This window comes from Mus caroli, unplaced genomic scaffold (assembly GCF_978045245.1).
Source record: "Mus caroli unplaced genomic scaffold, Mus_caroli_1 scaffold_19, whole genome shotgun sequence".
Taxonomy (NCBI): domain Eukaryota; kingdom Metazoa; phylum Chordata; class Mammalia; order Rodentia; family Muridae; genus Mus; species Mus caroli.
Genome location: NW_028227274.1, coordinates 20441061 through 20453465, shown reverse-complemented (window position 1 = coordinate 20453465; position 12405 = coordinate 20441061). Strand labels below are relative to the sequence as shown.

General features: G+C 43.5%; 1 non-coding gene across 1 annotated transcript; it reads right to left on the bottom strand.

Moving 5' to 3' along the window:
* Window positions 1-6444: 6444 nt before the first annotated feature.
* LOC115029910 (small nucleolar RNA SNORA17) lies at window positions 6445-6570 on the bottom strand. The gene has a single exon (XR_003835486.1). It is a non-coding gene; the product is annotated as a small nucleolar RNA SNORA17 (small nucleolar RNA).
* Window positions 6571-12405: the final 5835 nt, after the last annotated feature.

Genomic DNA, 12405 nt, shown 5'->3' with positions numbered 1-12405 from the left:
CTTCTAACTTCTGTAACTTCCTATTACCTTGGACAGTTTGTTGGGGCACTTTCTAGCCCCACAAAGACAAGACCCTCATCAGAGCCTGGCAGTTAGACTTGAATGTGCTCTTTACTTTGGACAGGAGAATCCCCAAGTGGGCAGATGCCTCTCTCGCTGGAGCTTGGAACAGACTCACTGCCAGCAATTCAGGGCAGGGTCGCCTGAGAAGAGAAGACACATGGGACAGGGAAGGGAGTGCAGCTCTCACAGAGGTGCTGGGCCACTGACATCTCAAAGTGAAAGCACTTTTTCTGTTAACAAGAGGCACTCTGGTACTGTCAAAGCCTGAAGATGGGCAGGTGGGATGTAGGAGAAAGGGGAATGAGAAGCAGCTAGGGAACTCATGGTGCTCTTGGCCAGCCACTCTCACAGTGTCCTCTTCTTCTTCTTCTTCTTCTTCTTCTTCTTCTTCTTCTTCTTCTTCTTCTTCTTCTTCTTCTTCTTCTTCTTCTTCTTCTTCTTCTTCTTCTCGTCTGTCTGTCCTGCAGAGGTAGGGCTTGGGGTCAGGGGTGAGGGAGGTCAGCTTATGACATGTACTCCTGAGAGTGGAAGGAACCAGTGGGCCCCCGGGGTGGGGGTCAGACACTTGGGGAAGGGGGGAAAGGCGGTGGAGGGAATGACTCTAGTTGGCCCCTCCCCAGCTGTGGCAGGCATTGCGGCTGCTCTAGGGAGCCAGGCGGGGGCCGGTGCAAGGCCCTGCACTCTGCCAGAGCCTGCACTCACCATCTTTTTTAGGCTGTGACTTCAGCATCTCACCAACCATCGGTTGCGACTAGCTCTCTGTGGCACCCCGCAGAACCCAGAAGTGAACAGTAGGCTACTGGAAGGCCTGTGCGCTGTTCTGCACCATGCCACCAAGCCCCAGTTGTGCGGTGCTGTGCCACTGCTGCTGCCAAGGCCCTAGCTGCACGCCGTCGCCACCGAAGCCGGAAGTCCCCAGTCTGGACCTGCATCCCAGAGTTCCACCAGCACCACCAGGTCTGAGCAGCCAGGGGCACACATGGTAGAGCAGCCCCATCCGAGGGAAAGCAGCACCGAGTTGTTTTGCTTAACTATCACTGACAAATTCTGTCCTAACATCAGTCCAAGTTCACAGTCATAGACAAAGAGTTGACACAGTCTGTCCCATGACGAAAACCACAAACAGAAACAAGACAACAAGACACCACTATATCTAGGCACACTCGTTCACTCCCTTTTTGGCAGAAAAAGCACCTTATTTTCTTCACTCTGCCAGATGACAGTCAGACCTTTCTGACTGTCCCTCACCCTGGGTACTTCCTCCAGGGTCACCCTTGGAATGTCTTCCAGGTTCAAAGCCTGCGGGGCCTTAGGACATCTCCCTCCGCAGCCACTAGGTTCTCACTGTCCACAGTGGCAGCTGCCAGAATACAGAATACCAGAACTGGAAACCCAGGCAGGACTAGAACCCACCAGGTGGGACTCAAACCCACAATCTCAGAACTGAAAAACCAAGACACAAGGTGGGACTCGAACCAGTCTCAGAACTGAAAAAGCAAGACACAAATTCAGTGGTGCCACACTTAGACACTTAGGCAACAGACAACATACAAGACTCACACAACATACCTCCAAGGGGTATTCTCGGGTTTCTGGGTGTCCCCAAATCCCGGACGAGCCCCCAAGATGTAAATCCCCCTTTCAGGAACCCCCACTCTAGTCTCGGGGGAGAGAGCACACCCAAAGAAACACAAGAATCCTTCTTGCTTTAAACACACGAGGTAGTTTAATGACAGAGCTCCTGGTCGAAATGTATCTCACGCAGGAGACAGGGGATTCAACCCCGAGGCTTGAAAGCTAGGGGGTTTTATGGGGTAAAGAACTTAGGGGTGGGGAATTCAGCATAGTGACACACTATTGGCTTATTCAAACATCAGCAAAAGAATACGTGCAGGTCAGGGTGTCAGAGTTCTGTGAGTTGTTGGGTCAGTTCAGATAGCCCTGTTATGTCCTCACATTCCTCTTTATCTTTGTGGTCAAGCTGTTTCCAGGAATGTTTTAACTATGGGGCACGCCCAGGTTTGTTTTTCTTTGTTCTCAGCCCCAGGCAGCCTTCAGGCTCACAAACAACCAGCAATTTCTAAGTACTTTATTTGACTTACAGGTCTTGAAATTTCATCTTTCTTTCAAAACCAGGAAATAGGATAACATTTGAAGTGTAAATAAATAAAATACTCAATTAAAAAAATTAAATGAGCACATCATGAATTTTGCAGGCAAAAGGATGGAACTATATAATATTTTAATATTACCTTGAGTGAGGTAACCCAGACCTAAAAAGATATGCAAGGTATGGATTCATTGTTAAGTGGTTATTAGCCAAAAAGTACATCATACCCAGGATATAACTCACAGACCTCAAGAATTTTAATAAGAGGGAAGTCCCAAGTGAAGATGTTTCAATTCCACTTAGAAGGGGAACAGAGTTATCATGAGAGGCAAAGAGAGGGAAGGACCTTATTTGGGAGGAGGAGGAAGGAAGGAGAAAGGGAAACAGGATGAGGTATGCGGGGAAACAGTAGAGAAGCCCAGAGGACCAGGAGAATGAATGGAAATGTGGAGCCTCTAGAGTTAGGGAGGTGGGGAAACTCTCTAGAAAGTCCCAGAGACCTGGAATGTGAGAGACTTCCAGGACTCAATGGGGGTGATCTTGGCCAAAGTGCCCGACAGTGGGGAAAGGGAACTCATAGTCCAACTCTAGTAGATGGACAGGGCCCCACGTGGAGAAACAGAGTTACTAACCCACAGTCAACATTTCTGTTCCAGAATTGTTCCTGTCTAAAAGAACAACAGAGACAAAAATGGAGAGGAAACTGCAGGAAAGGCTGTCCAGTGAACAGAACAACTGGTATCAATCTCATTGGGGGACGGGGGCACACCAATGCCTGGCACTACTGATGCTATGGAGTGCTTACAGACAGGAGCCTGGCATGGCTGTCCTCTGAGAGGCCCTATCAGCAGCTGACTGAGACAAACACAGATACTTACACCCAACCATTGGACTGAAGTTGGGACTCCTATGGAGGAATTAGGGGAAGGATTGAAGGAGCTGAAAGGGTTAGAGACCACATAGGAAGACCAGCAATTTCAACTAACCCAGACCCCTGGGACAAAGCTACCAAACAACCAGGAAGCATATGTGGGCTGGCCGGAGGCCCCCAGCACATATATAGCAGAACACTGCCTAATGTGGCCTCAGTGGGAGGAGATGTACCTAATCCTCCAGAGGCTTGAGGCCTCGGGGATGGGGGGGGGGGGGAATATGGGAAGGGTGGAGGAGCATCCTATTGGAAGCATGGGGGACTGGGATGGGGAACCGTGGAATGGGGAACCAGGAGGAGTGTAATGGTTGGAATGTAAATAAATAAAATAATTAATAATAAAGAAAGGCAAGTTTGAACAGGCCATCAGATCAATCTATCCTCTTTAGAACAAACTATACAAACTATACCTCTATACCTCTAATTAGAGCTATGCCCTCCTAGAGGCCTATAGAAAAAGAAAGAAAGAAAGAAAGAAAGAAAGAAAGAAAGAAAGAAAGAAAGAAAGAAAGAAAGAAAGACAGAGAAAACAAAAACAAAACTCTTATCAGAATAAATCTAACCCACAGTCAAATTTTCCCATCTGTCCCCCTCCCCCTTGCCACCAATAGAGTGCTCCCCTGAACGCTTGCATCCTGAGATCCCTGAGGCCTCAAGTCTCTAAAGGATTAGGTTCATCTTTTTCCACTGAGACCAGGCCAGGCAGTCCTCTGCTATGTATGTGCTGGGGGCTTCGGACCAGCCCATGCATGCTGCCTGGTCTAACCTAATCTCATGATCCTCCTCATTGTCCCGTGAGAATGGTGAAACCAACCAATGTCTTATTTATGCCCATCCATTCTCAGGTATGCTCCATAGATCCTCTAGTATGAAGTTAAGGATGTGCCTTCATGTCCTTGTAGACTTCCTGTGCTTGTCCACACTTATTTTTGTGAAGCAAATGGAATTAAATGACAAAGTACAATTCATCCTCCCACTTATTTATGGATGGTATGTTCTTTGTTGTTGAATATTACACACTCTTTATATATTGTAGGTATTAATCCTCTGTAAGATGAATGACTGAAAAACATTTTCCTCCCATCCTGTGTGCTAAGCAACTGTTTTGTTTTTTTCTTGGCAGAAGGTAATCCCCAGGTTTTGTTTTTTTCCATTATTTCCTAAAGATCAAAATCCTGCTTAGAAGGTTATTTAATATGCTAATGTCTTAAAGTCCCCAATTTCTTCCTTATATACTTGTATACCTTGTGGCACACCACAAAATTTATAAGATTACTTAAAATCTTAGGAGATTTTTGTATATGTGATTTTTGTTACTTAATTGGGAGATAACCAAACATTGCAGATGACAATTTCATATCAGTGTCAGAGACCAGAGTCAGTTAGTCTCCAAGCTGTAGGACTTTGACTTGGTTTAAGTCGATTTTTGTGCAGGCTGAGGGGTAGGAAAATAGGTTCATTTTCTGTACTGAGATATCCAGTTTTTCTCAGCATCACTGTTTTTGAAACTGTTTATTGGTTCTTAGTGAATTTCACGTCATCCACCCTCATATCCCCATACACACCCATACATGCCCTCTATCCTTGCAAGCAACCTCTCCCCAGAGACAAAAAAAAAAATCTCACTGTGGAAGCTGTAGTGTGTCACAGTATGTCCCACAATGTACAGTATTAACCACATACCTTTGCTTGCAAATGTACACTGCAATGACAAGTTGTTCTGTGAGGCCTGTGGCTTCTGCTACTCAGTCAAAACTGGAACCTCACTGGGACTCCTCTCAGATAACCTGTTGTTGGCCTGCATCATGGAGATCCTGCGGCTTTGGATTTGTGGAAACAGCCCCTTCATGCACTCAGCCATTCATCAATGGGCCAATTCAAATCCCTGGATCTGGGTCTGAATGATATCTGGTCAGTCCTCCTGCTCTCATGTCCTCAAGGGCCAGCTCACTAGCAACCTCCTCACCAGGGTCAGCTCTACCCTGCTGGTTGGGTGAGGTGTAAGGCCTGCTCTCTTGAGTGTTGCAGCCAGCAAAGGCCAGTTCTTCCACTGTCATGACCCTGGGGCCAGCTCTCCTGCCTGCCATAAGAGAAAAGGGACAAGGAAGGGGAAGAGGGCAACCCTTCCTCATCCCTGACACTGCCCAACAGACACGAGGCAGGGTCAGCTCTCCTGTTCCCACACCCTCCGGGGTGCCTCACTCAGGTGCCCCCCCCCCCAATCAGGGTCAGGCTTACTGTGCTACCCTGATGAGACAGAGTCAGCTCTCCTGCTCTCATAACCCTGTTTGGCCTGTCTGCTGCTGGTGACATCTTATCCTTGCTCATGTCACCACAGGGCAGACAAGTGGCCATCTCTCCCATGCTCAAGCCCTAGGGGCTGGCTCACCCATGCCCATGTCACCAGGGTCAGATGGGTGAGGTGCAGGGCCTGCTCTCCCACGTGCTGCAGCTAGTGAGAGGCAGGGACAGCTTTTCTGCCCTCATGATCCCAGGGCCAGGTCTTGCACCTCCCATAGGTGGTGAAGAGCAAGAGAGGAGAAGGGTGTCTCTCCACACCACTGCATGAGAGATGAATGACCAGGCCAGTTTTCCCATGCTCATATCCTTGGGGCAAGCTCACCTGCAATGCCCACAATGTATGGAGCTCACTTTCCCAAGTACTGTAGCCAGCAAGGAGTAGGGTCAGATCTCCGGCTCTCATGTACCCAGAGCCAGCTCTTCCACAATGACTAGGTGAGGAATGTGGCCAACTCTGCACAACTCTTAGACATCTACATCTCCCCCGGTGGCAGCCCAGGCCAGCGACCATTCACCTGGCCTTCTATGGTAACAGTTCCCTACTGCTACAAGGCCACTAACACAGGCCAAGACCCCATCATGGTCCCAGGTGGCTGATCACCATTACCCTTGAATTTCCAGTTCTACCTCTCTTCATTATGCCCACATCCTTCTCTTTCTCTTTCTTTCCATTTCTTCACTACTTACTCCTCTTAGTGGTACCCATGGTCTCTGAGTGTCTGGGGTCATTTTAGGAGTGGTCTCAGGAGTGTTATTCCCTGCTTTGGCAGAGGTCATCTAGGTGTGATCTGCTCCCCTCTTCCCAGGCCTGGGCAGTGCCAGTCTGGTAGTTGTCTCAGGCTCACTCCTTGGCAGGGCTCACCAGAGTGTCTCCTTGTGAGGGTCAAGGGTCATCTGTCTAGGGCTCACTCTCACCTGAGGCCCACAGTGTCGGATGGGGTTCTTCTAGTCTCCAGCTTCCTCTCTGCCTTGGGAGCCCTTGGGAGCCTGAGTGGTGTTGGATCTGTGGGAGTTTCAGGCCCACTTTTCTTTTGGGGGGAATTTTAGGCTACTAGTCATTTTCACAGGTCAGAGCTCTGAGCATAGATTTAACCTCTCTCCTCTCTGCCACCTACTGATGCACATGAGACACAGCAGCCACCCCTGCAAATCCTCTAGGAGCAGGCTCAGAATGCTTCTCATTGTTGCTGGGTTTTTTTTTTTTTTTTTTTGGTTGTTGTTTTGGGTTTTTTTTTGTTGTTTGTTTGTTTGGTTTTTTTTGTTTGTTTGTTTGTTTCTTTTGGTTTTTCGAGGGTTCTCTGTGTAGCCTTGGCTGTCCTGGAACTCACTCTGTAGACCACGCTGACCACAAACTCAGAAATCCGCCTGCCTCTGTGTCCGGAATGCTGGGATTAAAGGCGTGTGCCACCACGCCCGGCTGTTGTCGCTGCTTTAAACAAGGTTTCCTTATATTGTTCAGGCTAGCCTGAACTCAAATCCTCCTGTCTGGACCTCTCAACAGCTGCCATCATTCTCTTTAAAGAGATAGTCTTTTTACCAAGCCATATATTTTTTATCTTTTGAAATAATCAGGTGGATATTGCATATGGTCTTATTTCTGAGCTCTCTATACTATCTCCCTAGTTAATACTACTGGTGAAAGTACTGGAGTGTCTTTGTACAATAGATCTGTGATATAACTTTAGTTCAGGCATAGGGTACCCTTAGCATTTCTTCATCATGTTTTTCTTTCTTTCTTTTTTTTTTTTTTCTTTCTCTTTAAGGTTATTTTGGTTGTTTGGGAAAGGAAACTTTTGTTCTTCTATATGAGTTTTGGGATTGCTTTTTCTACCTCTGAAAAACAAAGCAATTCTAATTTTGATGTGACTGGCACTTTACAAATCAATACAAAATATCTTGGTTGTTAGACAAATGAGTGTCAAAAGGACATTGACAGTCTATCTCACATTGGTTAAAATGTCTGTTACCTAGAAAAGAAGGTGTTAGCAGTGATACAAGGAAAAGGGAATGCTTAACTGCTATTGATGGGACTTTAAATTAGTATACACACTGAGAAAAATCAATATAGAAAATTAAAAAAGAAAAGCAAAATGAGGACTGGAGAAAGAGCTCAGTGGTTAAGAACTGAGTTCTAAGCATCAATGTCAAGTAGCTCACAACCACCTACAACTTCAGCTCCAGATGAACAGTGCCCTTCTCTAGCCTTTGGACTCAAATCCCTGACCACACACACACACTAAATAAAAGCAATCCTCAAAATGTATTAAAAACTGAAAACTTTATGCTTAACAACAACAAATGAAAAAAGAGGTCATGAATTTCAAAAAGAACAGGAGGTATATATAGGAAGGTTCTAAAGGAAGAAATGAAAGGGGGGATGATGCAATTATGTTATAACCTCAAAAATAAAAGATGTAATAAAATTACAATAATATAAATTATAATATAACTACCCTATGATCTGGTAATGCCAGTCCTGTGCTTATAGTGAAAGGAATTCAGGTAGTAAACAATAGAGATACAGGGAAACACATGTTTGTTTGTTTGTTTGTTTGTTTGTTTGTTTGTTTGTTTTACAGTAGTATTCAGTCAAAATAGCCAAATCACAGGCTTGCCCTAGGTGTCTCTAGATGAATGGGTAGATAATGGAAATGTCGTACATGCACACAAAGGAGAGTCATTCGGCCATTATAAAACACAAAATCTCCATATTTTCTCCTGTGAGTATTTTGTTCCCCTTTCAAAGAAGGACCCAAGCACCCACACTTTGGTCTTCCTTCTTCTTGAGTTGGAGTGGTCTGTGAATTGTATCTTGGGTAGTCAGAGCTTTGGGGCTAATATCTACTTATCAGTGAGTGCACACCATGTGTGTTCTTTTGTGACTGGGTTACTTCACTCAGGATGATATTTTCTAGTTCCATCCATTTGCCTAAGAATTTCATGAATTCGTTGTTTAATGGCTAAGTAGTACTCTGTTGTGTAAATGTACCACATTTTCTGTGTCCATTATTCAGTTGAAGGACATCTGGGTTCTTTCTAGCTTCTGGCTATTATAAATCAGGCTGCTATGAACATAGTGGAGCATGTGTCCTTGTTATACATTGGAGCATCTTTTGAGTATATGCCCAGGAGTGGTATAGCTGGGTCCAATTATCTAAGGAACTTCCAAACTGATTTCCAGAGTGGTTGCACCAGCTTGCAATCCCATCAGCAATGGAGGAGTGTTCCTCTTTCTCCACATCCTTGCCAGCATCTCCTATCACCTGAGTTGTTCATCTTAGCCATTCTGACTGGTGTAAGGTGGAATCTGAGGGTTGCTTTCATTTGCATTTCTCTGATGACTAAGGATGCTGAACATTTCTGTAGATGCTTCTCGACCATTCAATATTCCTCAGTTGAAAATTCTTTGTTTAGTTCTGTACTCCATTTTTTAATAGGGTCATTTGATTCTCTGGAGTCTAAACTCTTGAGTTCTTTGTATATGTTGGATACTAGCCCTATATCAGATGTAGAATTAGTAAAGACCTTTTCCCAATCTGTTGGTTGCCTTTTTATCCTATTAACAGTGTCCTTTGTCTTACAGAAGCTTTGCAATTTTATGAGGTCCCATTGTTGATTCTTGATCTTAGAGCAAAAGCCATTGGTGCTCTGTTCAGGAAATTTTCTCCTCTGCCCATGTGTTCAAGGATATACCCCACTTTCTCCTCTATAAGTTTCATTGTATCTGGTTTTATGTGGAAGTCCTTGAATCACTTAGACTTGAGCTTTGTACGAGGAGATGAGTATGGGTTTATTTGCATTTTTCTACATGCTGACTACCAGTTGAATCAGCACCATTTCTTAAAAATGCTGTCATCATTCCAGCAGATGATTTAGCTCTTTTGTCAAATATCAAGTGATCATAGGTGTTTGGGTTCATTCCTGGGTCTTCAATTCTATTTCATTGTTCTTCATGCCTATTTCTGTACCAATATCATACAGGTTTTTTGTTTTGTTTTGTTTTTTTATCACGATTGCTCTGTAATACAACTTGATGTCAGGGATGGTGATTCCCCCCAGGTCCTTCTTAGAAAGGGGAACAAAATACTCTCAGGAGCAAATATGTAGACAAAGTTTACAACAGAGACTGAAGAAAAGGCCATCCAGAAACTGTCCCACCTGGGGATTCATTCTATATACAGTTACCAAAACCAAAAACTATTGTGGATGTCAAGAAATTCTTGCTGAAAGGATCCTGATATGGCTGTCTCCTTATAGGCCCTGCAGAGCCTTACAAATACAGAGGCAGATGCTTGCAGCCAACTATTGGACTGAGTGTGGTTGTCTAATGAAGGAGTTAAAGAAAGGACTGAAGGAGCTGAAGGGGTTTGAAACCCTATAGGAAGGTCAACAATATCAATCAACAAGAACCCCCATAGCTCCCAGGGACTTAGCCACCAACCAAGGAGTACGTATGGAGGGACCCATGACTCCAGCTGCATATGTGGCAGAGGATGGTCCTGTCAGGCATCAATGGGAGTAGAGGTCCTTGGTCCTATGAAGGCTCAATAGATGCCACAGTGAGGGGGGAATTGAAGGAGAGGAGGCAAGAGTGGGTGGGTGGGTGGAGGAATATCCTCATAGAAGCAGGGGGAGGTGGGATGAGATAGGAGGTTTCCGGGACTGGGGGGGTGGGGGGATCTGGAAAGGGGATAACCATTGAAATGTAAATAAAGAAAATATCCAGGAGAAAAAAGGAAAAATAGAGTGTGTCCACAATTGCAAATATCTAATAAATCTCATGTTATTAGATAATAATAAAAGAAAAATAAAACCAGAAAGTCGTGTTCTTCTTAGGTAAATGGATAGAACTAGAAATCACCATGTTAAACAAAATCAGCCAGACTCACAGTTATCTATTGGATGGAACACAGGGCCCTTAATGAAGGAGCTAGAGAAACTACCCAAGGAGCTAAAGGGGTCTGCAACCCTATAGGAGGAACAACAATATGAACTAACCAGTATCTCCCAGAGCTGTGTCTCTAGTTGCATTTGTAGCAGAGGATGGCCTAGTCAGCCATCAATGGGAGGAGAGGCATTTGGTCTTGCGAAGATCATATGCCCCAGTATGGGGGAATGCCAGGGCCAGGAAGCGGGAGTGGGTGGATTGGGGAGCAGGGTGGGGGGAGGGTATAGGGGACTTTGTGAATAGCATTTGAAATGAAAAAAATATCTAATAATAATAAAAAAAGAACACAAATATCGATTGGTGTTTCTCGTGTAGACTCTTAAAAAAAATACTGAAAGTGGAAGGATGGCTGTGAAGTGCACAGGAAGTCAGCCAGAGGGGCAGAATCCTTGGAGGCTATAGCTAATATAGGATGAATATAAATATATACAATGTAAACTATAGATATATAAATTATACATTTATATAATGTCATACTGAAACCTGATTTTGTTCAATTTATATATTCTAACAAAGAGACTTCCCTTAAAATCACAAAGTATTCACAATTATATAGAAATCGCTAAAAGTACACACGTAAGACTAAAAAATGGCATCAAAGTCTGTGTTGTGGCTAATGTACATAGGCTTCCAGAGTCCTTGTTTATTTATTTATTGCTTAGAACAAAACAATTTTATTTATATTGTTATATCTATAGGGTCTTCCATAATAAAACAAGGTAACATTAGATAGGCTCATTTGATGATTTTCCAACAAAATGAGAAAGATGTTATTATAAATCTACATAAAAATTTATAGAAAGATTATCCTATCTTCTACTGTTTTGTCACATAAATGTATGTGCTTGTGAAAATGGACTTTCATAGATTTCTAACAATTCTTAAAGTAGCTCATTAGAATTGAGAATTGGAACAGGGTAGCTTAAAAAAACATGTAGATTTTTTTATGTATATGACGGATTGCTGGCAAGCATGTATGTGCACCATGTACTGTCATGAATGTATATGCACAGGGGTCCTAAGAACACTGGAAGAGGAATTCAGATTCCCTGAACCTGTAATTACCAGTGGCAGTAAACCACCAGGTGGGTGCTTGGAACTGATCATGGATCCTAAGTACAACAAGTGATCCTAAACTGCTCAACAATCTCTCCAGCTCTATCAGTGCAATCTTTAAGTTGTATTCATGACTAGAGATAAGAAATAAGATTAGAGGCCAGGCGGTGGTGGCGCACATCTTTAATCCCAGCACTTGGGAGGCAGAGGCAGGCAGATTTCTGAGTTCAAGGCCAGCCTGGTCTACAAAGTGAGTTCCAGGACTATACAGAGAAACCCTGTCTCGAAAAAGAAAGAAAGAAAGAAAGAAAGAAAGAAAGAAAGAAAGAAAGAAAGAAAGAAAGATTAGAATTCAAGCAAACCTCTCTTGTCTGCATACAATTTTTCTCTTGGATAAATCTGCTAGAAAGGCTTTTTAAGTTTTTAACTAATTGCATGTATTTAAAGTGCTTTGAATTCAAAAATCAAACAATTGTGACAATACATGATTTAATCAATGTAACCGTAATAATTCTTAAGATACTCATAAAGTGAATTATACAAACAGAAAATGTAAAAAGCCAGAAATAAAGGGACCACAGAAAGATGTCCAATGTTCACATCAGAAAGCACATTAAACATGAGTAAGCCCAGTGATTGAGCTCTTAACAAGGTAATTATGGCATTGACAAGCTCAATGAGAATTCAGAATGTAAGAGACACTAGGCAAATTTCCCACTTGATTCTCAAAATTGCCCAAACCTCTGCATGCCAACTCCAGTAATTAAATGAGGCAAGGTTCGTGGAGAATGTTCAAAGGATTCCAGCGTAAGGTGCTATAAACAATGGGGACATTAACAAATTGATAGTATTTGTCCAAGAGAAGACATGGTATAAGAGGTAAGACCATCAATGTTGCTAGAAAATAAAGTCCTCTGTCAAAACAAAATATTTTTCTTTTTAAAATGAATTGAGTATTTTGTATTTTGATCATATTCAATCCCTTACTCAGAACCA